Genomic DNA, 27,897 nt, shown 5'->3' with positions numbered 1-27,897 from the left:
ATTGTTTAAACTGATGTCGCTGATGGTACGGTGGCATGACTCTCTGCACTTAGCACTTCTGGCAATTTCTCAGTTGTTGTCGTTTTTGAACTTCCTGCGCCCTGATTTACCGATGATATACAGATGGCTCGTTTGTCAAAGTCTAGACGGCAGGACGTGCAAATGCGAAAATTTGTATTCAATTTGGGCATAACCAGTCTCTTTCAGTTTATCTATGGTGCTTTCGGTGAGATTTCGTAACTCCTTTGAACATTTTTTTTCGGTCTACAAGAGAGCGTTGAGTTGAAAACCTTTGAGAAAGCGACTGTTCATGTTGTTCGTTAGATTATAATAAACAAAATCACTTATTAGTTTTAACTGACTAGTTTGGTGTTGTTTGCTTGGCTGAAGAAAAAAATTACTATTTAATATCCATAGCGGTAGTATTTTTTTTGCTTTTTCGTGAGCATTGTCATGGTATGTATACAGACAAACAAACGTAACACTGACGAAATTTTCATTGACCACGCCTTTAACGATCATTTTGAATCTTGGTTGTGGCTTTCATAACCAGAAGAGTGCCCATCGTTTTTCTTTGCGTTTGACGTTTCACACTAGTGCCTTCTGATGAAGATATTGCACAACGCAGTGTTTCGTGAAACATTTCCACCAGGTGGTGGTAGTGTGAACTGGGCGATGGATTTTCAGGAAAATTGTTCTAGGCGTTTCGTCTGTTTGTATGTGGTATGTACCTCTCATGCATTTGTTTTTGTTGAAGTTACTCGCATTCTTCCGATCATAAAGTCTGTTCTTTAAGAGGTATTTTTTTGCAGATAAACTAGACGTATACGCGTATATAAAACTTTTATTATACAGCTTTTGTCTTAAAAATAAGTTTAATTCCGTTTTTCTTATAATCAACAGCTTTTCAACACTATCAAGGGATTTTTTCACCAGTCACGTACAATAAAAAGTATGACACTCTCAATATTTTTGATCAAAACACTGGATCGCATCTAAGTTTCAAATAGATACTATAGAAATTATAAAAATCAAACAAAAATATCATGAAAACAACTTGTTTAATTCAGGCGGTAGCCTTTACAATAAAATCAGCATCAAAAAATAATTCTCAAAATAATTTACACAGAAAAAAAAAATGTTTTTGTTACTAAATGTAAAAATTGTGAAATGTTTGAAATGTTATAACTTTTTTGTTTATCAGTTTACCATCACCAAAATTTTATGGTAGATAGCTGATATGAAGGGCCATTTCCCCTAAAAAATTGACGTTGGTAAAAAGATAGGGTTTTAAGATATTTGAGTTTTTGTGACAAAGATCATATTTTTTTAAAGTAAAAAAATAATTTTTTTACAGTGTATATTTTCTAAGGAATCATCATTTAGTTATCTAACTTTGCTGGAAAATTCATAACAATCGAACAATCCGTTTTTGCTGTACAGCTTTTAGAATATTTTTGAACTGTTTTCGCATACACCCTTTTGAAAAGTTAGTCGTGAGTGAATATGAAGGTTTGATATCGAAAAATGGCGATTTAGATGAAATTGAAAAACTGTGCAAAGTTTCAGATATTTTTGAAATGGTCGCTCAGGATCGACTGACATGACTCCGTGGAATTCCTCATTGGGAAACCCTAGCAAGAATTCTTAGAGAAACCCCGAAACACAGCAAACAAAAAAATCCAGAAATTGCTCTTGTAATACTTCCAGGAATGCCAGGAAATGTCTGGAGGTATCCCCGAGTTGCAGTTCTGGAGCAACCCAACAGAAGTCCCTAAAAAAATCTCAAGATGATTTGCTGTAGGAATACTGAGTGAGAGGAACCCTTAGAAAAATTAAAAATTCTCCCGGTATGGATTTCCGAAGAAGTCCGTGAAGATGCTACGGCAGCAATTCTATCCAGAGTTCCTTAAGGAATACCAACAAGAATTTCTAGAGGTAATTTCACACGAATACCTTAAGGAATCTATGGACTAATCTCTAGAGGCACCTCAGAGAGAATTTCCCGGGGGATTCTTTGAAAACCCATCGAAGAACCATAAGTGAAATATCTGGAAATGCATTCTTGGGAAAATCCAAGAGAGAATTTCTGCGGGAACCCTTCGATGAATCCCTGTGTCACAGAAACTCCGAGGGGGCTGCTTATAGGAACTTCCTGACGGAACCTTTGGAGAAGTCCGCGGAGAAATGCCAAGAACAATTCTTGGAGGAATCCATAAAGAAATAGAGAATTAAAGCAGGCATTCCTGGAACAATTTCTGAAGGGATAGCTAGAGAAATTATAATAGGAATTTTCAGAAAAGTCCGTAGAGGAATGCATAGAAATATAATTGGAGAAATACATGGACGAGAAATAATGGACTCCCTAGATGGAGGAAATCCTGAACGAATTTTTGAAGAAGTTTCCTCAGCAATCCCAGTTTAAACTTCTAAAGAAAATCCCACGCATTGCTGAAGAAATTTCAAGATGAATTCCCCGAAAAATCTTTTAGGAAATCCTCCAGGAATGCTCGATAGAATTTCTTCAAAATCTTTGCTAGGATTGCCCCAGAAGTTTCTTCAAAGATTCCTTAAGGAGCTTCTCTTGCAATTTGTTCTGGAATACCTTCAATGATTCATTCAGGAATCTTGCTGGAACATCTGAAGTATTTTCAGCTGGGATTTCTACAGTAATTGCTCTTGAGAGTCCTTCAACAATTGCTGAAGAATTCTCAGCTGGGTTCACCTGAGAAATGCCAGTAAGACTTCCAGGAGCATTTAACCAAAAGTTTCTGAATAAATCCCAGTGAGAATTCCTAAAGGAATCTCAAGTGGATTTCCAATACTAGGCAAATTCCTAGATTTTTTTTGTGATTTGAAGTAGGAATCCCTGAAGGAATAACAGTAGAATATTTGAAGAAATCTGTTGAGGAATTTGCGAATTCTCTGGAGGGTAAATATATAAAAGAAAAGATCTCCCACCAGCCATCAATCACCGTGTTCCCCTGGTCAATAAGGCGATCATCCGAGGAATCCGCACCGGTATGTGGACAATCGGCATCGCAGAAAATCACATTCACAACGAACGCATTGATACGATGAGAACGCCTAAACACCCACCACGCCCTTATTTTTTTTTGTAAATCCCCTGAACAACGTAACGTACGTTACTCCTACGCAGAAATTATGTCACTCACTGTTCGATGAGTGCCATCCAGTTGGATTAATTACCGCATGAATGGATGGAAAATATCGTGTGTTCCATCACCAGAAAAGACGACAAGTTGGATTGCGGAAACTATCGCGCGATCACACTACTGAGCGCTGCGTACAAGATACTCTTTCAAATTGTATGCCGCTGTCTATCACCGATTGCAAGAGAGTTCGTGGGGCAATATCAGGCTGGATTCATGGGTGAACGCGCTAAAATGGACCAGATGTTCGCCGTCCGCCAGGTGTTGCAGAAATGCCGCGAATACATCGTGTCCACACATTACTTGTTCATCGATTTCAAATCGGCGTATGATACAATCGATCGAGACTAGCTATGGCAGATTACGCACGAAATGGATTCCCGGGTAAACTGATACGATTGATCAAGGTGACGATGGATCGAGTGATGTGCGTAGTTCGAGTATCAGGGACACTCTCGAGTGCCTTCGAATCTGATGGTCTTTCGTGCTTGCTGTTCAACATTGCTTTAGAGGGTGTAATCGCCTTAAGGAGAACGGGGATAAACACGAGTGGAACGATTTTCACGAAGTCCGTTCAGCTGCTTCGTTTCACTGATTTGAAACGATGGCGGAGACGTACATACCAGTTAAGAGTGAAGCCAGGCGAATCGGACTAGTGTCGAAGACAAAGTATATGATGGCAAAGGGCTTCAGGGAAGAATCACCGCGCCCACCACCCCGAATTTCTATCGAAGGTAATGAAATCGAGGCGGTTGAAGAATTCGTGTACTTGGGCTTACTGGTGACATTGCCTCTACGTGCAGAGGATCTACGCACCCTTGGAGTTATCGAACGGAAGGTGTTGCGAACCATCTACGGCGGAGTGCAGATGGACGACGGGACCTGAAGAAGGTGAATGAACCACGAGCTGCATCTGCTGCTGAGAGAACCAACCATCGTCCATACCGCGAAAATCGGGAGGCTACGGTGGGCGGGTCACGTAATCAGGATGTCGGATAGCAACTCGACTAAAATGGTTCTCGAGAGTCATCCGACCGGTACAAGAAGATAGGTAAGTTAAGTACATGCAAAACGGTCATTGACAGAGAAAAGTCTAACTGTGGAAATTCTTATCGTAGTGACACCGAGTAGTGACCGATAGTTCAGTACTGAGCCATCGATCTCGTTTCTACTCTTATAGGATACTAAGGCTGAGCAGCAGACTTGTTCTCAGCTGAGGCGTTACGCCATTAAGAAGAAGAAGATTCAACATTGAAAGATGTACCCCTCTCTCGTGCTGTTTCGGTAAATTCAACGTTATAATGAATCTTTCACAATGTTTTTCAATACAGAAGAAAATGTGATTGACTCACTGACTGAAATTTCAACCATAGTGCAACAATAATGACAATTTTGCAATGTGCATTTGCTGGGTAGCAATCCACCCAATGTGACAAAGGTTTGTCCCAAATTGAGCAAGATATGATAAAGATCGTACACCAGGAGTTAAGGAATTTGTTGGGCCTTGCATTTCGAATTGCAGACACTTATTCCTCTTATTCCTGACTATCAATAATGTCTAGTAAGATGTCACGCGACGAGCCCGTCTCAACATTAAGGGTGCGATTTTTTTGAAATCCGGTCAATTAATTTGATTCGTAGATAACATGGATATATTAGCAGGACATGAGATATTCAACATCACGTCCAAAATATTACTTTCTCCGACATGTATGATTAATGTCCATTCGGGTAAAATGTTCCCGGCACTTGACGATGACGACGATCAGAAATCATGACATGCTTCTCCGGCGCGGCATTCCATATGTGTCACACTTTTCCCTTTCATTTGGTTTCTCCGGCGACTGATCGAACGGTGCTTTATAAGGTGGACGCACCACGTTCATTGAATATAGTCATGTCTGTTGCTCTTGTCTCGCCCACAGTAGCCAATGTCTTACTGGTTTATTGATTTTGCATTCCAAACTGTACAAAACATGTGTCACTCCCTTCGAAAGGCTGATCGGGAATGTGTGATTCGATGAATGTTGACAGCCGGCACTAAACGTTCAAAGAAAGCTTGGCCAACTTTTCGCGTTCCTGAGTTTTGGGGTTAAGTTGAAACAATTCCATCGAAACGCCTCTTTATGGAACGCGTGTTAGAAATTCATAAACAATGCGGCTCGATTTGAAGTGCTTGTTTGACACTAAGGTACGCGAAGCGTACTCCGCCCGGTTGAGCTCCTTTCCCCTCTGGAGGATCGCGATGATGATGATAATGATGATGGAAAACCAGTCATAAAGCAAACCTCTAGCAAACGTGTGATTTCTTCATCAACGACCATACGAAAGAGGTAAGTGAGTCGAGTGTCAGCTGGATGGACGGCTTTTTGCTCCTAGGTAAGCCGAAATCTGGTTCTTGGCTCGGCGGAAAAGCCGTAGGAATATGTGTCGGTCGAGCCCTACAGCAGGCAAGCGTCAGATCGTAGCAGGCCATGTGTGACACCATAAATACCAGGTACTGGCTGGCGGGCGACTGTGGTTACTGAGATTGCCGTTTGTTCCACACGGAGAAGAAAAATATGCGTTTGGGGTTTGGCCGGCTAACGCTGGCTGCTGACTTGGCTGGTGTGTGCCATTTTAGAGCATAATTTTAGGTCTGTAGGTAGGGGTTAGAATGTGACAGAGACGTTGCAAGTTGGTCTTGGCGGGCACATTGCGAATGCTCGGGCCGGTCCGGTCGGGGTGCAGTAATAGAACTTGTTTTGGGTCTGTTGTCATCGCGTAGCGTTTCATAGATGTGGGTCTTAGCGGTGGTTCCTTTCCTAAGAGGTTGCCCAACTGACTCACAAATTAGGCTAGAAATATTCAGGTGTGGTGTCTGAAGCAATTGACGGAGTTAAGCAAAAAAATGGTGGAGCTAGAAGACGGAGCTCGCTTTCAAAGCTTGTCACGCGTATCATAATTCATTTTTGCTATCAAGTATTATGTCTCAGCAAGATATTGTCGATAAATACGGATCTCGTGGTCTGACATTCGTATGCAGAAGATCCTGGGTTCAATCCCTGTCTCGTCCTTGTCCTCTTTTATTCTGTCTGTCTACTTTCTCTTTCTCCTCCACATATGAACGGGCTTGATGGTCTAGTGGCTACCGCAGAAGGTTCTGGATTCAATCCTTGGCCCGTCCCTTTTCTTCTACTTTGTATCTTTCTTTATACTATACTCTCCATATATACAACTCATGTTGTATGTTCATTGTTCATAGTCATCGCTAGAACTAGAACCGGTTGAAGAGCCGTTTCCCTTCCTTACAACTTTCACAGCAAAGTTTAAATCTATCAGATAACGCCTACAAGCAATCAAGCGAACTGTGCCGCATTAGCTTCATAGTAATAATCGCTCTAAATAATCTATCACCTTACGCCTGGCATCCACGCACCATTGTGTGAACCCTCTGCCAACCATATCCCACCAACACTCCGACATCCGCATGAATTTGTGCTGACGCAGAGGTATATTCGTTCTGATGTGGATACAAACGGTTGCAATCGTCACTTTCTTCCCCTTCTCCACATTGACCTGCAACGTGACGTGGCAGGCGCCATTGTCGCCTAATACACACTGAAGATGCCTGCTAGTCCCCGGCAGATAATCTCAGTAGTTCGTTGTGTACGAAGCTGGTCTGGCGATACTGGAGTAGCATCTACGAGCGGTCAATGAAACTCAAGCTCAAGCTTTTTCCTTCTCCTCCACATATACAACTAATGTTCCTTTGCTTTTCTTTCAAATTCATGGCACAGCATAGTCAATCTTTTACCTTACGTTTACCAAAAGGCGTCCACGCACCGACTTGAACCTCTACAAAACAGCCATTTATTATCACGATGACAGTGAAATAATTTTCCAGACTTCCTTCTTGTTGGAGTAAAAGGCCCCCTGTGATAAATCCTGCTTCTCAGCAAAGTTTTTAACTGAAAGCTTCCTCTGCCAATGATTATTTTTTCTTGTGGATATTGTGTGGCAGGAACGAAGATACTCTATGTCCAAGAAGTTTCAACTCAGGGCTAGTTTATCTTGGGACCCGCGCTTTACTTCCCTTCCGAAGGAAGAACTTGTAACGGTTCGTAGTACGCCCTCGGCAGGTGTGCGAGAGTTTGTCGAGGTCTAGAATAGTATTCGTTTGTTAGTAAATAATAAATTCAGGAAAGTGTTTGTTTCCACTCTTTGTGTTTGCTGGGTAACCGAAAAGGACGCAGACATAAACAGCAGCTACCGATATCCATCAACAATAGCCACTAGATTTCTCTGCCTTGCCTGAAAATGGACGTAGACGGTGGTAGCGAAAGGAGGCCATTAGGATCTTAGAGATCCTCAATTGACCGAATAAACGGCCTAGAAACACTAGTGAAGTCCGATGTGAAGTGTCCACGGTGTGTCTATTGTGTATGTAGGCATTTAAGGACACAGGTGAAAGCTAAGTCTAGGTGATTCGAGAAATTATATACCTGGAATACCTGGATTTTTCCCCCTCACACAGAACCCCGAGGTTTTACCATAAACCGTGGTTTCATCACAACAAAAGAGGTGAACCCTAACCCCTAAAATGGGTCACTTTCCGCCGACATCCGAGGAAGGCTTGGGCAGATAAGGATCCGGCCATTTGAAATACCCGGCCGAAGGCCAGCGAAGGCTTGTTCTCCAAAAGACGAGGAACAGTCGATCCGAATAGGCGATAAATGTTGCATCGAACGGGAAGAGGAAGAAGAACGAGGAAGGAGATAATCGATGGATGATGGCAGCAGGAGAAAGGGGCCCCGAAAAAAAGGTCAGACTAGAAGTGGGTGGAAGTAGAAAGAAGGTAGAAAGCTAGGGAAAGAGACAAAAAGTGCACAGAACGAAATAAACAGGAGTGCGAAAAGGCAGCTCAAGTGTTTTCCTGAATCCGTGAAGATCTATGAGCACTTTCCTTGTTATTAACTGACAGCATTTTTTGACAATGATGATTTTGCAAACCTACCTTAAATCAGGTTAGACAATCTTGAGAGAGGCGTGCAAATCTTAGTTGCAATTGTTGGTTAGAGAATAGTAACCCGAGCTACCTGAAAATATAAGAAAATGAATATTGTTATTAGTTTTCATAGTTGAAATCAACAAAACTAGAAGTTGAAACTATGGTGATGAAACTCGAGACAGTCAAATGACTGTTTCTTATTAAATTCATGGTGCCACTTTTGGCATACACTCCCGATCAAAAGTTTGGGGTCACCCCCTCAAAAACATGTAATTTTTTTAGGCCCATATCTCCGCCAATTTGCGTCCGATTTCAAAACCCTAGGTTTCATTCAAAAGTTAATAAGTCAAAGACACTTTTAATGATTTAAAAGAAACTTTTTCAAAAAATTGTGTATGTAAACTTAACCCAAAGTTGCCAAATGTTCTAAAAAATGAATGTAAACTTACGGCAATGTCGCTGGGAATTTTAAGATGAGAGTGGTAATATAACCCATTTTCTATTGGCTTTCAACAGCTTTTTACAGAACTTAGCATAAAAATCTAGAAAAAGAGTTATTAAGTAATTTAATCCTTGATGTCATCGACCAAAAGTTTAGGGTCACCCCTTAATATGATGTCTCAGCCAAAAGTTTGGGGTCACTTTCGTAAAATATGGAAAAGTGATTTGATGATATCTTCGTCTTCTATAGTTCAATTTTAATTCTTTTTGGCTCATATCAAAGATAATTAACTAAATTTACGATTCATGTCTTTAACGTAACGTATTTAACGATTTTTGTATATCAAAATGTTACGTAAAGTTAACATATTTCACCACATTAAAAAAAATGAGGCATCTTTACGTTATGTGTAAGTATGTAAATTCAATGTCTATGCAGAAAGTACCATTCATTATGAAGAAGAATTAAATTTGGATGTAAGATGACAAAGATATCTACACATCACTTTTCCATATTTTACGATAGTGACCCCAAACTTTTGGCCGATGACATCATTTTGAGGGGTGACCTTAAACTTTTGGTCGATGACATCAAGGAATCATATCTTTTTTTTTTATGAAATTCAAATAACTCAACGTACATATGTACAGATGGGTAAATTATTGGTTAAATTGGGAAAAAATCCACAGCTCAGGTGAGATTTGAACTCACGACCCTTATTCGCTAGACAAGTGCTTTACCAACTAAGCTACCGAGCCAATTAATGACCCGGCAACTTAGTTGTCATAAGGTTCAATTCTAATCTTATCGATCTATATCATCTTCCCCTAAACCGCAAATATAACAATCTCTGTTGTCTAGCGAATAAGGGTCGTGAGTTCAAATCTCACCTGAGCTGTGGATTTTTTTCCCAATTTAACCAATAATTTACCCATCTGTACATATGTACGTTGAGTTATTTGAATTTCATAATTTGACCACACGGATTGGTATTACCGAAAATTTGCACTTCAAGTGAGTCGTTTTTTTTCTAGATTTTTTAGCTAAGTTCTGTAAAAAGCAGTTGAAAGCTAATAGAAAATGGGTCATATTACCGCTCTCATCTTAAAATTTAGTCGACCAAATTTCCAGCGACACTGCCGTAAGTTTATATTAATTTTTTAGAAAATTTGGCAACTTTGGGTTGAGTTTGTATACAATTTTTTTTGAAAAAAGTTTCTTTTAAATCATGTTCAAAGTTTCTTTGACTTATTATCTTTTGAAAGAGGCCTAGGGTCTTGAAATCGGACACAAATTGGCGAAGACATGGGCCTAAAAAATGACATGTGACCCCAAACTTTTGATCGGGAGTGTACATGAAATAGGAGTTCCCCAAAATCTCTCCTGGTGATTTTGGGGAAATGTCTAATGAGAATGTCTTCACTTTTACTTTAAGAGCAGGTTAGCAGAACTTACAGTTTGGGTCAAAAATGACCGAAATGCAAAAGGAGGGATAATAGCGTTTTCACAGGTATCGTTGAATTTTCTTATGCCTTTAAAGGCGTATCAAGCGATCTCAGGGGAATTTAAAAAGAATTAGGGGGCGTTTCAATGTGATTATGAATAATGCAGGGGCGTTTTAAGGGGTTTCAACGATATTTCTGAAGAAGTATTAAGAGTTTAAGTGCGTTCAGGTGTATTTCAAAGCAATAACGGGGACTTCAGGAGCGTTTCAATAGTATTAAGTGTCTTAGAGGTCGCTGGAAATCAAGTACCTGTTTAAAAATCCTAGAGCCCCTAATACCCCTTGGAACGGCCCCAAGCCACCTGAAGCACCCTTGAGACCCTCTAGAAGGGATTTGAGACCTCCTGAAAAGCCCCTGAGACCGCCTGAAACGCCTTTGAAACCCCATGCACCGAAGAGAAGAAGGGGAGTTTCAGGTTAACCCCCATCCCCAGTCTGCGCACGGACTTGCCTCCAGGTACCCTCTGTGTCCCCCTAAAACGTTCCTGAGATCTCTGGGTACCCCTCTGAAACCCCTGGGACTCTTTAAAACACTCCCAAGACTCCTTGGAATGCCTCTGGATTCCTTCAAGTGGCTCTGAGACTCCACAGAAGGGTTCCTCTGAAACCCACTACGACTCCCTGAATCGCTCCTGAGACCCCTTGAAACCTCCTGGGATCCTCTGAAGCGCCTATGAGACTGGAATACCCTGTGATCCCTTGGAACCTCCCTGAAAACTCCGTGTGAAACTTGAAACTACCAGGACCCACCTGAAACGTCCCTGGAACCCCCGTGAAACCCCCTGACACCTCCTGAAATGCGTCATCCAGGTACTCCCTAAGACCCCCTTAAACTCTTTTGAGCTTGTTTCTGAGACACCAGGTCATGCACCAGGTATCTCCTGAAACTCCATGGGCCTCTGCTAAACACCACTGATATCACTTTAAACGCTAACTTGACCCCCTGAAGGACCTCTGAGACCCACTGGAACCTCCGGAACCCCCCCCCCCCACCTCTTTGATGACCCCCTAGTATCCCCTGGAACGCCCCTGAAATCATGAAGCGCCCTATAGAACTGCCCTGAAACCCCATGTTATCCCCTGAAACGCCCCTAAGTCTCCTGGAACTCACCTGTAAAACTCCCTGCGATTCCCTCAAAACCCATTGAAACGCCCCTGAGACCCACTAAAATGCCACTGGGACCCCCTGAAAACCCTTGATACTCCTTGAAACGCCTCCGAGACCTCCAGGTACCTCTTTGAAACCCCCTGGGAGCCCTTCAAGCCCCGCTGTGTCCTCCTGAAACGCCCCTGATGCCCCCTGAAATGTCCCTGATACCCCGTAGAGCACCATTGAGAAGCGAGCTTGAGAAACCCTGAAACTCTCTGGAACACCCTGAAATACCCCTGGAATCCCCATGCAACCTGGTGGAGAGACGAACCAGCCAAGGGCTGAAAGTCTCTTTAATAAAGACAAATCAATCAATCAAACCCATGCAACCCCGTGAGAATCACTGATACTCCTGAAACGCCCTGAGAATCTGGTATTCACGGTATTTCTGGGATACTACTTGAAAAGGTAACCGCACTGAAGTTCTCACATTCCAAACGGCTTCTTTTCTTGTAAATGGACCAGATTACCCCTTCCTTCCTCTCCACCGGTAGTTGTTTGGTTTCTCTGATCCCCAACTATCAACCGGTGCAGACAGGTGGCCAACTTTTCTGGGCCCATCTTGATGAGTTCAGCTGCGATACCATCCTCACCAGCTGCTTTGTTGGTTTTGAGCTAATGAGTGGCATCCTTAACTTCTCTCAACGTGAGAGTTGGATCATTTCCGTCCTCTGCTGCATTGGCGTAGTCGTTTCCTCCGTTGGTTGCCGTGGTTTTCCGTGCATACGCTCTCCACGTCACTCTGGTGCTCATCTAAGTGCTGCTTCCACCTTTCGATCACCTCACGTACGTCCATCAAGAGGCCTCCGTCTTTATCCCTGCATATTTTGGCTTGCGGCACGAAGTCGTTGCGGAATGTGTTGAGCTTCTGGTAGAACTTCCGTGTTTCTTGGGAACGGCACAGCAGTTCCATTTCTTCACACTCCGCTTCTTCCAGGCGGCCCTTTTTTCCCGAAAGAGGCGGGTCTGCTGTTTCCGCTTCTGTTTGTAACGTTCCACGTTCTGTCAAGTCCCTTGCTGCAGCATTACAGCCCTCGCTGCGTTCTTCTCCTCCCTAACCGTTCTGCACTCTTCGTCGAACCATTCATTCCGTCGATTCCGTTCCACGTACTCGATGGTGCTCTCGGCTGCGTTGTTGATGGCTGCTTTAACAGTATTCCAGCAGTCCTCTAGAGGGGCCTCATCGAGCTCGCTCTCGTCTGGCAACGCGGCCTCGAGATTCTCGCTTGTGCTGAGGCGGCATTCGGTTGTTTTTGTCGCTCTAGGTTGTACCATGGCGGTCGCCGGTACCGTACATGGTTGATAACGGAGAGCTTTGGGCGCAGTTTGACCATAATTAGGTAGTGGTCGGAGTCGATGTTGGCGCCACGATAGGTCCTGACGTCGATAATGTCGGAGAAGCGCCGTCGGTCAATCAGAACGTGGTCGAATTGTAATTCCGTCTGCTCTGGTGATCTCCAGGTGTAACGAGATTCCTCCAGGAGTTGCTTCAGCGATTTCTTTGGGAATTTCTTGAGGAACACTGTGTTTCATCAAGGAAATTTTTCTGGGAATTCCCCAAAAAGTATCCAGGATTTTTTTTGGATTCCTCTAGGAACTTCTTCCGAGAATCTTTTAGGAACTACTTCCAGGATTGCTTCAAGAATTTCTTCCAGGATTTCTCCAGGGAATTATTTCCGGGAATCTTCAGAGAACTCGTTCCAGGATTCCTACTAATTCTTGAACTTCTTCCTGGATTCCTCAAGGAACTCTTTTCGAGATTCCTTTGGACTCATTCTAGGATTCTTTTGGAAAATTTCGGAATTTCTCTGGGAATTCCTTCAGGGAATCCTTCAAAAGATTTTCGCGGGATTTTTCCAAAAACTTCTGGAATTCTTCCAAGCACCTCTTCTAGGATTCCTCCAGGAGTTTCTTCCAGGATTCTATCGGGAACTCCTTCCGGGATTCCTCCGGGAATTCTTTTCTGAGTTCCTCCAAGAACTTTTCCCGGAAAATCTTCCAAAAACTTCTTTCGGGAGCTTCTTCAGCGATCCCTCTGGGAAATCTTTTAGTGATTCTTTCAGAAACTTTTTCTGAGATTGCTTCAAGAACTCCTTTTGGGTTTCCTACGGGAACTCTATCCGGGATTCCTCCAGGAACTCATTCCGGGATTCCACAGAGAATTTATCCTGGAATTCCCCCGAGAGCTATTTCTGAGATTTCTCCAAGAACCTCCACTAGGATTCCTCAAGGAACTTCTTCTGAAATTCTTTCAGGAACTCCTCCCGTAATTCCTCCGGGAACCCGTTCCTGAGTTCTTCCAAAAACTTTTTCCGAAAATCCCCTAAGGACTTCTTGCGAAATTCTTTCAGGAACTTCTTCCGGGATTGCTTCAAGAACTCTTTCAAGGATTCCTCCATGAAATTATTTCCGGGATTCTTACACCTTCCAGGAATTCTTCAGGAGCTTCTTCCAGGATTCTATTGGGAACTCCTTCCGGGATTCCTCCGGGAATTCCTTTCTGAGTTCCTCCAAGAACTTTTTCCGGAAATCCTTCAAAAACTTTTCTCGGGAGCTTCTTCAGCGATCTCTCAGGGAAATCTTTTCGAGAGTCTACCAGAAACTTTTTCTAGGATTGCTATAAGACCTCCTCCTGGATTTCCTACGGGAACTCCATCCGGGATTCTTCCTGGAACTTCTTCCATGATTTGTACTTATTCAAGAAATTCTTCCTGGATTCCTCTAGGAACTCCTTCTGGGAATCTTTCGAGAAGTCATTCCGGGTTTCCTTTGGGAGTGTCTTCGGGAAATCCTCCAAAATTTCGGAGTTCTTCCAAGAACTTATTCTATGATTCTTTCAGAAACTATTTCCGGAAATGCTTGAAGAACTCCTTCCGGGATTCCTCCGAGAATTTATCCTGGAATTCTTCCAAGAGCTCCTTCTGAGAACCTCTCCTAGGATTCCGCAAAGAAATTTCTTCTCGAATTCTCTCGGGAACTCCTCCCGTGATTCCTTCGGGAACCCGTTCCTGAGTTCTTCCAAAAACTTTTTTTCGAAAATCCCATAAGGACTTCTTGCGGGATTCTTTCAGGAATTTCTTCCGGAATTGCTTCAAGAACTTCTTCCGTGATTCCTCCGGAAATTCCACCTGGGATTCCTTTGAGAACTCCATCTGAGATCACTCCAAAAATATCTTTTAGTATTCCTCCAGGAAGTTCTTCTAGAAGTATTTCGGCAACTCCGTCCCGGATTCCTCTGGGAACTTTTTCCAGGATTTCTATTTATTCATGAACTTCTTCCTGGATTCCTCTAGCATTTCCATCTGGGATTCTTTTGAGTAGACATTCCGGGATTCCTCTCGGAGCTACTTCCGGAAATCCTCCAAAAACCTCTTCCTCTTCCGTGGGATTCCTTTAGAAAATTTCTCCTGAGATTCCTCCGAGAACCTCTTCTAGGATTTCTCCAAGAATTTTTCCGGATTCCTCTAGGAACTTCTTCCAGGATACTTTCGGAAATGATCTCTCCAGGAACTCTTTCCGAGATTCTTGCAGAAACTGCTACCAGAAAATTATCAGGAACTCCACCCAGGATTCCTTCAGGAACTATTTCTGGATTTCTCCAGGATTTCTGTTACGAGTATAAATGTTTGTTTCATTAATAAAACAGAATAATAGTTAAATGTGTTATAAATTTAATCTTCGTGCGTTGTTTGTGTTTACATGTTTTATTTTAAATATTCCCCTGATTTAATGTACATTCATAGGATTCTGGCACAATAGAGGCTCATAAAATGTAATCCAATTTTGATTGCTATTAAATACTAGAGATACAGACCTTTCCCTGACACGGACTTCAAGTTACAGAGCTCTACATAGTAATAGAGCCCGAATCAGGAGGCCCGATTAGGATAAGTTTTCCTAGACAAAAACGAGCTATGAAAGCAGCAGCAATGACTGTCAACTAAAAGACGAAATGCCATTCAAAACACTTACTCCAGGATGACTGATGGACCCAAACCAATACATGAAAACCTCGTCATCCTGTGATCGTAAGGTGTTATCCATCTGGATAACAGGGCACATGTATGTTCTGTGTTCTGCTGTTTGCATTTGTGATGTTTATTGTTTGCGCATTTGTAAGGTTCTATCCCAAGTAACATGTTTTAGTCAAATAGACTAGTAGAGGTTCTTGGAACCAATATAAAACCAAAATAAAAGGCATAGGGTTTTATGACGGTTCTTAAAGCTTTTACAAGACTAATTGATCATCAAAATGTTACTTGGGGTGTGTCGTGATATCCATTATAATAATTTATTTTCTTTTATTTTTGTAACAGTTCCTTTTGGAGTTCTTGCAGATCCTCCAGGTCCAATTCTTGCAGATCCATCGAGAGTCCATTCTAGAACTCTCCTAGATGTTATGGGGATGGAAATCACCCAGGATTTTTTTTTGTGGCATTCTCCATTGAACAACTCAAGAATATCATTATGAAGTTCATATAGGAGTTCTTTGAAGGATTCCTCAACAATCTATTTGGAAATTCCTCCTAAAGCTTTGTAAGGAATTCCCCCTGGAGTTCCTTGTGGGTTTCCTTCGGAACTTTGTCAGGATTTCCTTTTAGAAATCCAAGAAAAAAAAACTGAAGACATTCCAAAAGAAATTATTAGGAGAATATAGGGGTGGGGTACTTGCCCCTTAGCTTTCATTCCGGTTTTTCTCGTGTTATCAAGAAGAATGAGTGAGAAAAAAGAAATAGGAAATCTCACAGAGTATCCAGGAAGAATCCCAGATATTCTTGAAAAATTCCGAGTTCAACGCAGAGCTGAAAAATATCAGACCTCTTAGTTGACTGCATGATCACCTTCACTATTACTGGAGGCCGATCACTTTTCGGTCTTGGACAAAGCTTTTTTTAAGCACCGCAAGTGAAATTCCCCATACTTAATCTCATTTAAATTTCAACTATATAACAGAGCGCAAAGATGCAACCAGTCGCATCAAAATTTTACGCAGTTACTTTAGGGACAAGGTATTTGGAGTACATTGCTCAAAATTTCTACAACACCGTTTTTTAGAACCGTTGAACGGATTTGGATGAAAATGCATCACGCTAATTGTTCAGTGGTTGTCAACAGCGTGATGCATTGTAATCCAAATCCGATCGACGGTTCTAAAAAACGGTGCTCTTGAAATTTTGAGCAATGTACTCCAAATACCTTGTCCTTAGACACCAAAAGAGGATTGGAAAAATTTCGTTTGGAGTTGTCGCTTTTGATAGTTCTGTTAAGATTTTTATCTCTCATATTGCACCGGTTTTGTCACTTTCGTTTTTCCGGCGAACCACCCAACGCTGGTTCTATAACGCTAGCAATAGTCATTGAAAACGCCGTGGTTTGATGTGTCGCATGGGTTTGGTTCACTTATACATTTTTTCACTTCCGGTGGGACACCCGGAACTGGATCCGGAACACTGCCGGTTGTCTCAAATACGGTCTGAGATTTATTTTCTTTTCATTTGACTATCGAAAAAGCAGCTATTGGATGTGCCCCATGCATGGGTTTGGTTCATTTTTATATTTGTCCACTTTCTACAGGACACCCGGAACCGTTCATTAGTTTTTCAAAAAAGCTGCTATTTGATATGTCGCATGCGTGGGCTTTATTTATTTTAACATTTGATCATTTTCGGCGGAACAATCGGAACCAGTTCCAGAACACTGCAAGTTCAGATATAGTCTGAGGCTATTTTCCTTCTTACCGTTCCTCAGGTTATCGGAAAAACCGCGGAATGATGTGTCGCATGCATAGGTTTGGTCTACTTTCATATTTGGTCACTTCCAGCGAGACACCTGGAACCGGTTCCGGAACACTACCGGTTCAGATAAGGTCTGAGACTATTTTCCTACTTACCGTTCATCAGATTATCGGAAAAGCCGCGATTTGATATGGCGCATGCATAGGTTTGGTTCACTTTTATATTTGGCCACTTCCGGCGGGACACCCGGAACACAAGCGGCTCAGATATGGTCTGAAACTATTTTCCAGCTTTTCGTTCATCATGATATTGAAAAAGCCGCAGTTTGATGTGACACATACATGGGTTTGTTTATATTTGGCCACTTCCAGTGGGACACCCGAAACCGGTTCCGGAGCAGTACCTGTTCAGATATGATCTGAGACTATTTTCCTCCTTATCGTTCATCAGTTTATCGGAAAAGCCGCGATTTGATGTGTCGCATACATAGGTTTGGTTCACGTTTACATATGGCCATTCCCGGTGGGACATCCGGAACCGGTTCCACAATCGGTTTAGATATAGTAGGAGACTATTTTCCCGCTTTCTGTTCATCAGGTATCGAAAAAGCCGCAATTTGAAGTGTCGCATACATGGGTTTGGTTCGCTTTAATATTTGGCAACTTCCGGCGGGACACCTGGAACTGGTTCCGGAGCACTACCGGTTCAGATATGGTCTGCGAATATTTTCCTGCATAAACAGTAAATCAGGTTATCGAAAATGCCGTGGTTTGGTGTGTCGCATGCATGGGATTGTTGCATTTTCTTATCTGATCCCTTCCTGGGGTACTGATCCAAAACACCTAAATAGCCATAACTCAGGAATGGCTGGACCAATCCGAACCATTTTCAATAGGAAACAATGGGACCAGATTCCCCATCGAATGAACCATCGGTCATTAAAATCGGTTGAGATTTACTGCCAAAAAGTGACGTGAGTTTGTTTGTACACATACACACATACATATTACATACATACACACACACACAAACATCTTCTCAATTCGACGAGCTGAGTTGATTGGTATATGTGACTCGACTCTCCGGGCCTTGAATCAAAAAGTCATTTTTGGAGTGAACATATAGCCTTTCCAAGTGTACGAGAAAGGCAAAAAACTCTGGAGGGATCCAGGAACTCTTGGAGAACTCTCACAACCCCGGTAGGAATTTCTGGGAAACGAAGCTCCTGGAGGGATGCCTCGAGCAAGTCATGAAAGTGTTCTAATCTCTACTAACAAGTTTGCCCATAGAATCACATTGAAATCGCTTCTCTACGTTTCCCCAATAAATAACCCCACAGATGAAAGTGAAATTTATTGGCTAATTAAATTACGACCTGATGGTCCAGCTGCACTTACCCCGCGAGGGAGACCCCTTTACGACGGCTGCAGCTGCAATGAATCACAATTTCCAACCTGCGGCTGCGCCGGGCGGCAGCTCATCGCCAATATTTCACCTGATGCGTCTTCTCCGTCGTCGTCGTCGTCGCCGTCAGTGGCCGAGGAGGCAACGTTCGCTCGCGTGTGAACCGAGGTCAACCCGAAATTGAAAACAAAGGGATTTTTCCCCGGCTGGGTTGGTGGAAGGGGAAAAGACATTCGAATGGGGCACGTGGAGCACCACCAGACCAACCAGTGAACAAACGGTGCAATTGATGAAAAATTTCAACGAGAGTGAGAGCGAGAAACCTTCCATATCCATTCGAACCGGTCGACTGTTTGGGCGGCGGTGCGCGGCCACGGCGTGGGAAGACGCGTCATGTTCGTGGGAAGACTTGAGTGCGTGCTGTGCTGTGTTTCCAATCCAATTCAATCCAACCAACGCCAACTGACTGACTGACTGACGGCGACTGAAGTTCATTACCATCGTTGTTGTTGTTGTTGATTATTGTTATTAATAGACATTGAACGGTGGAATCCAAGGAGAAAGACCTGTTAAGCGGCGTCGTAGGGCAGGGTTCAAATCGTTCATAAATAATTCAACCCTAGTCGTCACCCCCAATGTTCAAAATATGGTACGTGTTATCATCGAAAGCGATACCGGAAAACTTCTCTTTCGTTGGTTGTGGACTTGGGAAGTGGACACAATGAATGGGATTTGACCTTTCCCAAGAGATGAGAAATTGTCGATTGTTTATGATGCTTGTGAAGAATCCAGGACCCAGAACTTCCAGCATCGACGTAAATCTTGGGGATCTCAATGACCATTTTGAAACATTTTGAACCACGATCGTTAAACCACGCTTATTTCAGACATTTTAAATAAGGATTTTGAAATTAGAGTACATACTTGGAGGACCTAGAGCATCTTTGAAAATGGGAACTCTAGGAAACTATCTTCATTTAGACCGCTTCCTTTTCGTGCGAGTTCTTTGATGACCTAGAACATCTTTTGAAATCACTACTCTGCAAAATTATTTTCTTCATAGTACTGTATTTAGAGTGTTGTGTTGTATCAGTAATAACTACCCATCAACCATGCTTTTAGATCTTGAGGCCTATATTCGCGCTAGTACTTGGATGACCTAGAACATCCTTGGAAATCAAGACTCTACAGAACTATACTTCCTGTAGGATGTTAAACCACATCAGTAATGTAACAAAAGTCCATTGATTATGCTTATTGATCTTAAGGCCTTTACTCGCAGAAGATCTTGGATTACCTAGAACATCTTTATAATAACTTCTCTAAGAACCGTGCTCGATGGATCTGTATATTTATTACTCCATGGATGACCTAGAACACGTTTATAGAACGCCAAGGAACTGTAGGATGTTACACCGCATCGGTAATGTAACACCATTTCATTATTATACTTGTAGACCTTAAGGCCTTAACTTGCGGAAGTTCTTGGATGATCTAGAATTTGTTTTTGAATAGTATTTCTCCACAGAACCATGTTTCATGGACCTATAGGATGTTACACGGCATCAGTAATGTAACAATAACCTATTGATTTCGCCTTCAGATCTTGAGGCCTTTACTCGCAGAAGTTCTTGGATGCACTAGATCATCTTTGAAAATAATTTCTCTGCAGAATTATGTTCCATGGACCTGTAGGGTGTTACACTGTATCAGTAATGTAACAAAGATCCATCGATTACGTTTGTTGATCTTAAGGCTTTTACTCGCGGAAGTCCTTGGGTTACCTAGAACATCTTTGAAAATTACATCTCTATAAAACAGTGTTGCAAAAATCTGCATGATTTTACACCGTAGGCATGGTAGTAATGTAATAACACTTGATTGATTACGCTAGTAAATCTTCAGGCCTTTACTTGCGGAAATTCTTGGATGACCTAAACCACGTTTATAGAACCGTGCGCTTAGTTATTTACATAATCATGCTCCACGGACCTATAGGATGTTACACGGCATCAGTAATGTAACAATAACCCACTGATTTCGCTTACAGAACTTGAGGCCTTTACTCGCAGAAGTTCTTAGATGCACTAGAATAGATCATCTTTGAAAATAACTTCTCTGAAGAACTATGCTCCATGAACCTGTAGGGTGGTACACCGAATCAGTAATGTAACAAAAATTCTTCGATTATGCTTGTAGATATTGAACTCTTTGCTCGTGGAAATTCTTGGAACACCTTGAATATCTTTGGGAAGTAGTTCTCTACAGAACTATGCTCCAAGGATTTGTAGGATGTTGTAACGCATCGGTGATGTAACAATAATCCATTGATTATGCGTGTAGATCTTAAGGCCTTAACTCGCGGGAGTTCTAGGATTACTTCTCTTGGATTACTTTCTAAATTATGAACTTTGAAATGATGGAATTCATGCAAAAAATCTGGAATTCACCTGAAGCAATTCCTGGACGAATACCTGGAATGTATTTAAAAAAACCCTAATTAATCCACCTAGCAATGAAGGAGTCTTTCTCGTGCCTTCGAAATCCCATTTTTGACAAAACTCAAGTAACATGTTGATGAATATCGCACTTTAACACGTTTAACAAAAATCAATTTCATGATACCAGAAATTACATCGCTTATCTGGCTTTTGGAGCTTGAGCCTTAAACTCTTATAAAATCCGCAATCTTGAATTTTCAGCCGCCATTTTGGATTTAAGACCGCCATCTTGGATATTTTGGTTGCCATTTCGGACTCCAGACTTCTTCCCCATACCAGATATACCCATATTGAAAGGTTCTAGAGCCTTAAACTCCATTAAACAGCCGCCATTTTGGATATTCCGGTCGTCATTTTTAAACTCCGGACATTTTCTGCATATTATCAAATAAACCCATATTTCATGATGTTGGAGCCTTAACCTCCATTAAACAACTGCCTCTTGAACTATGAGCGCCATCTTGGATATTCTGGTCGACATTTTTGAACTCCGGGCATCTTCTCCACACCAAATATACCCATATTGAAAGGTTTTAGAGCCTACAACTCCATTCAACAGCCGCCTCTGCATTTTGAGCCGCCATCTTGGATTTTAGACCACTATCCTGGATATTTTGGTCGCCATTTTTGAAACCCATACATTTTCCCCATACCAAATATACCCATATTGCAAGGTTTGAGAGCCTAAACAACCATTAAACAGCCACTATCTTGAATTTGAAGTCGCTATCATGGATTTTGGACCGCCATCTTGACTATTTTGGTCATCATTTTCGGACTCCAGACATCTTCCCCATACCAAATATAGCAATATTGCATGATTTTAGGGCGTAAAACTCCATTAGATAGCCGCCATTTTGAATTTTGAGTAGCCATATTGGATTTTAGATCGTCATATTTCAGGTCGCCATTTCTGGACTCCAGACATCTTCCGCATACCAAATATACCCATATTGCATGGTTTTAGGGCCTAAAACACCATTGAACAGCCGCCATCTTGAATTTGGAGCCGCCATCTTGGATTTTAGACTGCCATCTTAGATATTCTGGTCGCCATTTTGGAACTCCAGACATCTTCGCCATACCGAATATACCCCATATTGCATGTTTTCAGAGCTAAAGCTCTATTAAACAGCCACCATCTTGAATATTAGGCTGCCATCTTAAATTTTGGGCCGACATTGTGAAAATTCCGGTCTTCAGAGTTGATTTCCGAACAAAATTTGTCAACCATGTTAAAGGTTACAAAAATCGCCGCAGTTACATGTGTCGCATGATAAGGCTTGGTTCAGTTTTATATACGGTCAGTTCTATCGGTTCAGGTTCCGATCACTAAAATGGCCATAACTTCGGAACGCCTTGACCGATGCGGACCATTTTCAATAGCAAATAATGCGGTAAAATTCCGATTCGATTCGAGCTATAATCCGAAAAATCGGCCAATAGGAAGTGTCTTAAAAATGAGTGCAATTATATTGCGCACAGACATACATACATACACACATACAGACATCATCTCAAATTCGTCGAACTGAGTTGATTGGTATATGTGACTTGACCCGCCGAGCCTTCTATCGAAAATTCGTTTTTTGAGTGAACATATAGCCTTTCAGTACACTTTGGTGAACGAGAAAGGCAAAAAGGTTTGGAGGAATTTAAAAAGCAATTCCTAGAGGAATTTGTGGTGCATTTACAAAGAACTTTCGGGAGGGAACCTTAGGTGAATTCCTAAAAAAAAAACCGGAGAAATGTCTGAAAGCGCTTTTAGCGTGTAAGTACTAATTTGCTTGAAAGAATAACAGGATATAATCCTGAAAGAATTGCAGGACAAATTTCTGAAGAAACTCCTTTGCAGGAGCTGCAGAGGGTGTTCTTAAAAGAATTCATGGATGGATTCCTGAATAAATCTGTGGATAAAAGCCTTAAAGATTTCTCGGAGATAAATGTGAAAGAACTTCTTCGCGAATTTCCTGACTCCCGTATCCCTCTAAAATTGTCTTAAAGTATTCCAATACAAATCGCTAGAGGAATTCCTCTAGAAATTCTTCAAGTCATTCAAAAAATCTTCAGGTAATTCTGGGAAAAATCTTGGGTGAATCCTTGGGAAAGATGATGAACGAATTTCTGAAATTTCTGACCGAGCCCCTAAATAAATTGTTGAAAAGATCCAGAGAGAAATTTCTGAAGGTATCACTACAGGAATTCCTGTAGCAATCCCTGAACGAACTCCTAGAACAATCCCTGAAAGAATTCCTGGAGAAACTCCCACAGAAGTTCCTGCAGGTATGCCTGGAGTAAACCCTGTATGAATTTATGAAAATATACCTGGAGGAATCCCTGGATGAATTCCTGGAGGAATCTTTAGAGCAAATATGAGAGGAATCCTGGAGGAAATATCTGAAAAAATCGCTTGAAGGTCCGCGGGAGGAATTCATAGACAAGTTTCTGGAGGAACTTTTGGACGTATTCCTGGATGAATTTCTAGACAAATTATTCAAGCAAACCTTGGAGGAATTCCTGGGAAAATCCCTGAATCCATTCCAAGAGGAATCTCTGGACAAATTCCTGGTGGAATCCCTGTGGAAATTCATGGAGAAATTTCTGAAAGTATACCTGGAGGAATTCCTGGAGAAACCGCTTGAGGAATTCTTTGAAAAACTCTTGAAAGAGTTTCTGAAAAAATAATTGGAAGATTTCCTGGGGGCATCCCTGGAGAAGTTCCTGAACGAATGCCTGAAGTATTTCCTGAATAAATTTCTAAAGAAATCACTGGGTGAATCCGTGATGGAATTTTATAAGGAATTCTTGGAGGAATTCCTGCAGGAATACCTGGAGGAAACACTGGAGGTATCCCTAGAGAAATTCCTGAATAAATTCCTGGTGGATTCCTCAGAGGAATTCTGGGAAGAATTCCTGGAGAAATTTCTGAAGAAACGTCTCGAGAAATTCCAGGAGAAATCCTTAAATATATTTCTGGAAATTTTTTGGAAGAATTCCTGGGGAATTCTTGGGAAAATCCCTAGAGGAAGCGATTTCTGGTGGAACCTCATGAGGAATGCCTGGAGGAACTTCTGGATAAATTCCGGGTGAAATTCCAGGAGGAAAAGCGGAAGAAATCCCTAGACGAATTCCTGGGGTACTTCCGAGGAATATCTCTGGAAGAATTCCTAAAGGAATCCTTGAATAAAATTCTGGAGAAATCTGTTGAGGAGTTCTGAGAGTAATTCCTGAAGAAATTTCTGAAGAAATTCCTAGAGAAAATCCTAGAGGAATTCCCAGAGAAATTTCAGGCAGAATTCTTGGAAGAGTATCTGGATGAATTACTGGAGGAATCATCGGAGGAATCTATAAAAGAATCTTTAAAGGAATTCCTGGAGAAATTTCTGAAGAAACCTTTTGAGAAATTCCAGGAGGAATTCTGAAAGTTATTTCTGGAGAAATTCTTGGAAGAAGCCCTGGGGAAATCCCCAGAGGAATTTCTGAAGCGATTTCTCGAAGAACCTCATAAGGAATGCCTGGAGGAGCTTCTGGATAAATTCCTGGCGAAATTCCCGGAGGAAAACCTGGAGAAATCCCCAGAGGAATTGCTGTGGTACTTCCGAGCAACATTCTCTGGAAGAATTCCTGGAGGAATCCCTGAAAGAAATTCTGGAGAAATCTCTACAGGAGTTCTGAGAGGAATCCCTGAAGAAATTCCTATAGAAAATCCTAGAGGAATTCCCAGAGAAATTTCAGGCGGAATTCTTGGAGGAATATCTGGATGAATCACTGGAGGAATCATCGAAGGAATTCCTGGAGGAATCTCTAAAAGAATCTTTAAAGGCATCCCTGAAGGAATTCATGGTGGAATTTATGGAGGCATTCTTGGAGGAATCCCTGCAGGAGAAATTCCTGGGTAAATCCCTAGAGAAAACCCTGGAAGAATTCCCGGAGAAATCCCAGGAAAAATTCCTGGAGAAATTACTGAAGAAGTTCTTGAAATAATTTCTGGAGGAATCCCTGGAAAATTTTCTGGAGAAAATCCTATAGGAATTGCTGTAAGAATATCTTCGGGTAATTCCTGGAGGTATTCTTGGTGGAGTTCCTGGAAGAGTCCCTAGGGGAAATGCCTGGATAAAATCCTGGAGAAATGCCTGTAGGAATACCTGGAATAAATCCAGAATTAATTCCGGGAGCAATTTCTGAGGAAATTTCTGAGGGAACCCCTGGAGGGATTCTTGAAGAAATCATTGAAAGAATTCCTAGAGGAATCTCAGGAGGAATTCATGCAGGAATCCCTGGAGAAATCCTTGAGTTAATGCCTGTATAAACTCCGGGAGGAGGATTTCTTGAAGAATTTGCCGTAGTAATTTCTGAAGAAATACCTGGATCAATTCTCGGAGGAATTTCTGCAGGAATTCCTGGGATTATTCCTGGTGGAATCATTAAAAGTATTTCTGGAGGAGTCCCTGAATGAAATACTGGAGGAATGCCTGCAGAAATCCCTGCAGGAACTCCAGGTGGAATGTCTGGAGGTATTCCTATAAGAATTCCTGGAGGAATTTCAAGAGCAATCCCAAGAGGATTCCCTAGAGGAACTCCTGGAGGAACCTCTGGAGATATTCCTGGAGACATGCCTGTATGAACTCCTGGAGGCATCCCTACAAAAATCCCTGGAGAATTTTCTTGATTAATCATTGGAGAACTGCCAGGTAGAATCCCTTAAGGAATCCCTGAAAGAATTCTTGGAGAAACCTTTGGTGGAATCTCTAGAGGAATTCCTTGAGATACCTATAGAGGAATACGAGGAGGAATCTCTGGAGAAATTTATAGAGGAATTTCTAGCGGGCTTTTTCGGGGAATTCCTGGACGAACCCCTGTAGGAAATTTCAGACGAATCCATGAAGTAATTTTTAGAGGAATCCTGAAACGATCCCTGAAGGAGTTTCTGGAGCAATCCGAGGAAAAAAATAAAGGATCAATTGCAGAGGGATTTCCAGAAAGAGTTTCTGCAGAAATCCCAGGATGAAGAAGTCGCTGAAATTCTTGAGGAAGTACAGAAAGAATCCTAAAAAGAGGACATAGAGGAACTCTTGGAGGTATTCCTGTAGCAGTATCTGAAGGAATCCCTTATCAATTTCAAGCTTTTGTTTCATGTTTTACAAAAAAGTCGAATATGGGAAACTTTTAGGTATGGAAAAAACCCACATTTTTTCCGAAGACAGTTTGACTCTATCTTTAAAATTGTATGAGTTATAAGTAGTTTCTTCAATTTTTAAGAGGATTTTTGAAGTCGATTTATTCCAATTTTAAAAATAACGTTCTTGTAATTTTTGCTCCAAATTTGGCTTTCTATGTGACCTTCCAAATGCCGCTTAAAGAACTTTTTTTTATTTTACCAGTTCCATGAGATATAAGCATTTTAAAACATCGTTGTTTTTAAGTCAAATTTGCCCATAACATTTGAACGACAAGACCTAGCAACATGCAATGTTCAGAACAAATATGCGTCATTACTTGCTCTTCAAATGCTCTGAAGCTCACATTTTCGGAAAAATCAAATAAAAAAGTTATTGCGAAAAAACCGTTTTTGGGTGGCTCACCCTAAGTCAAAACTTAAAATTGACCTACTATGTTCAAATTAAGAGCTAGATAAACGGCGTATTCGGCAAAGTTGCTCGAAATAACATTGGCTACAACTTTGCTGAAGAACTCGATCGCGTATGACTAAAAATTAAAAAGTTCTATTCCAGATTTCAGTTAAGACGAGGACCACCCTAATCAAAAAGTTTTGGAAAAGATGCAGCAAACAAATTAAAACAACTTCTCTGACGACACCAAACGCCTAAAATTAACGAAAACAAAGATACGGATTTTTTCCTGCTAAAACGTGGATTCGGACCATTGTGCACTGGAACAATCACTGGAGGAACCTCTAAAGATATCCTAGTATAAATCCCAAAAAAAATGTCTAGATGGATTCTTAATGGAATCCCTGGAGGATTCCATGAAGCTTTGGAAAAAATCCTGGAGCAATTATTCATACTCATATAGTTTACGGAACTAGCTCCTAGCTACGCCAATGACATTTGACCGAAAGGCCAATTATTGAACTATATCTTGGACAGCTCTGGGTCGTGTATTTCTGAGCGTTTAGGGCCTTTAGATTTTAGACTCTCCTACTTAACCAAGATCGTCATGCCACGCTAATTTCAAAAAATTGAAATGAAGATTTCGAAATTGGAGTTTTCCGAAGACAAATCCATCGTTAATTCAACAGTACAGAAAAAAAAGTCCAAGGTGTTTAAATTGACACATTTTCCAGCCCAACACGTGTACCGGAGCACCCCGCAATGCCATTCGCATTGTCTCGACGCGCTTCGCTGATCCGTTGCTCCGTAAAGATTTTTGTCCTCCTTCCCAATTTGAAGCGTGTCCGTCCATCGTTGCCGTCGCGGTCTAGTCGATGACTGTTAGACCAACACGAAGTCGGAACGGAAGGCGTTGCGGTGTTCCTTTGGACCGATGGACCGATTTCGTTCGTTCGTTAGGGGCCGTTCATAAACCACGTAGACTTTTTGGGGGGAGGGGGGGGGGTCTGGCCAAAGTCTACGCTCCATACAAATTTCAAAATTTTTGTATGGACAAAAGTCTACGAGGGGGGAGGGGGGGTCTGAGATAACCAAATTTTGGTCTACGTGGTTTATGAACAGCCCCTTAGATTGTGTGTCGTAATAATTTCGAGATCTGCTGCGCTGATCCAAATTCCACAACTGGCTCGGTTCGGTCAATGGGTTTCGCATCACAAGGTGATGCTAATTTTCAGTGCGCGGTGACAATGGAAGTTTGATACACTACTGTGTCCAAGAATTGGTCAGATGGGTATGGGCATTCGCGCCGATTTGCGTCAGGATTAGTTCTGCTGAAATTCGATAGGGGTTTGTCGTTACAGCTTGAAGCTTCTAATTAATTAAGTGCTGTGTATGCTTTGGTAACATTCAATAACCTCAATCACTCAA

At 41.7% G+C, this 27,897-nt stretch overlaps 1 protein-coding gene across 2 annotated transcripts in view; it reads right to left on the bottom strand.

Annotated features, from left to right (window-relative positions):
* Positions 1-27,897, bottom strand: part of LOC109400513 (ATP-binding cassette sub-family G member 8) — a 274,620-nt gene that overhangs the window by 113,853 nt on the left and 132,870 nt on the right. Inside the window, exon 1 of one of the 2 annotated variants that reach the window (XM_062846650.1) lies at positions 8,170-8,248. The exons of the other annotated variant lie outside the window; for it this stretch is intronic. The gene's annotated coding sequence lies outside the window, so the exon portion shown is untranslated. Of the gene's footprint in view, positions 1-8,169; positions 8,249-27,897 lie in introns of those variants that run through there. 2 annotated transcript variants of the gene reach the window in all.

This window comes from Aedes albopictus, chromosome 1, assembly GCF_035046485.1.
Source record: "Aedes albopictus strain Foshan chromosome 1, AalbF5, whole genome shotgun sequence".
In the NCBI taxonomy this organism is placed as follows: Eukaryota; Metazoa; Arthropoda; class Insecta; order Diptera; family Culicidae; genus Aedes; species Aedes albopictus.
The sequence above is the reverse complement of the archived record's forward strand: the minus strand, read 5'-3'. Positions and strand labels throughout refer to the sequence as shown.